This window comes from Manis pentadactyla, chromosome 7, assembly GCF_030020395.1.
Source record: "Manis pentadactyla isolate mManPen7 chromosome 7, mManPen7.hap1, whole genome shotgun sequence".
Classification (NCBI taxonomy): Eukaryota; Metazoa; Chordata; class Mammalia; order Pholidota; family Manidae; genus Manis; species Manis pentadactyla.
Window position 1 is genome coordinate 40,549,883 of NC_080025.1, and position 1,770 is coordinate 40,551,652.

Genomic DNA, 1,770 nt, shown 5'->3' on the forward strand with positions numbered 1-1,770 from the left:
ATACCTTTGAATATTTTCTGCTCATGTTTTCCTGTTCTGATCTTAAGAAACAACAATCTGACCCCTGGCAGGCTCTCTCTGCTGGGAAGCAATAGAAACGGGCAGCTGATGCAGCTGCCTGTCTCCTAATGCTCCGCAGTGTGGATGTGGGTCTTCACGGGGACTGTGTGCTGTCCCTGTAGCCTCACTGGGCCTTACAGCTGTGACCTCAGGGATGTGGCTGCCGCATCTCCTGACTGGCACTGTTGGAGGGATCCTTAGTCTTGATCACGGCGCACGAGTCCAGGCTGCTGCAGCTGGCAGGAGTGCTTCACCGCTTGTCACGTGGGGTTTGGAATGTTCTTTGATTCATAAAAATGGTGTTTTCCCTCTGCCTTTCATCTTATGTGGGTTGTTTTAAAGGATTTGAAGGAGAGTAAAGACAAATGCCTAGTATGTCCATCTTTAATAGAAAGTGTGCGTGGCCTTGTCTCCCCCGGCTGCTCTTGCCCCTGGCAGAGTTGGGTAATGCTTACCGAACGCCTGCGCGAGGGAGGACATGAACAATGCATTATGTTTTGTACTAAGCAGAAGTCATAAACAGTGATAGTGGCTGCAATCAGCTAAAAGAAATATCCAAGGCTGGTTCTGACAACCGAGTGACCTATTAAATAACTCAATTGATATTTTTCATCATTTCCTGAATTGTGCATGTACAGATCAAGTAGATGAATCATTAATCATCTGTTTCTTTTATGAAAACTGCTGAAACAAAAGTATGATTATAGTCCAGTAACTTTGATTTCAAGAATATCACTATTTTCATTAAGCTTCCAGGGTCTGCTTAATTTTAACTTTTGTAGTTACTATTGAACTACAGAAGAAGAAATAAAATAAATTTCAGGTGGCAAGAATAATCTAATCACCATAACATCAGATTCCTTGGGTTTTCTGATTGACCCTGTTCTTTGTGGTCAACACAGGGCTGTGCACAGAAGGTATGAGATCAGGGCTCTGACTTTCTGAGGATACTGGTAAATAATTATAATATTTATTGCATTTATAAATAAATCATTACAAAGTTCAGAATTCCAAAATCCTTTTCTCTTAGGTTCAAATATTCAAGTAAGGTTTTTTTTTTTACTATGGGACATTTCATGGATTTGCATGTCAACCTTGCACAGGGGAAATGCTTATCTTCTTTGTATTGTTCCAATTTTAGTATATGCTGCCAAAGTGAGCACAAGTTTTCATTAAACTTAGCAAATGTGAACTTTAATAAATGCATAAATATATGAACCAAGGAACTTTTTTACATTGTAGGTAGGAATCAAAGAGGTACAACCATTGGAAACGGGAAATATGCATTAAAGGTGAAAAATGCATTCTCTGTGAACCAGTAATCTAACTTCTAGATATAAACCTGACAGAAATTAATGCCCATGTGCACAGAAGACATATATTTACAGCAGCATTGTTTGTAATAGCTCCAAGTTAGATACAACCAAAAATGTTTATCAAGAATAGAATGTATAAATAAATTGTGGTACTTCATCTGAAGAAATGCTTTTTATCAATTAAATGAATTAACTAGAGTTACATAGGACAATCTCATAAACATAATGTTGAGTGAAAAGGCCAGACTTGGGAAGATAAATATTGTACTATCCCTTTGATATAAATTCAGACCTGGATAAAACCAATCTATGGTGTTGAAAGTCAGTATGGTAGTGTCTTTTGGGTGGAGGGCGGGGGTTGTGATTGGCAGGGCATGCGTGGAGCTTTGGAACC

The 1,770-nt window shown here is 39.0% G+C and overlaps 1 non-coding gene across 1 annotated transcript; it reads right to left on the reverse strand.

Annotated features, from left to right (window-relative positions):
• Nucleotides 1-1,118: 1,118 nt before the first annotated feature.
• On the reverse strand, nt 1,119-1,221 carry LOC118925006 (U6 spliceosomal RNA). Its single transcript, XR_005029832.1, has one exon. It is a non-coding gene; the product is annotated as a U6 spliceosomal RNA (small nuclear RNA).
• Between the last annotated feature and the right edge of the window lie 549 nt (nt 1,222-1,770).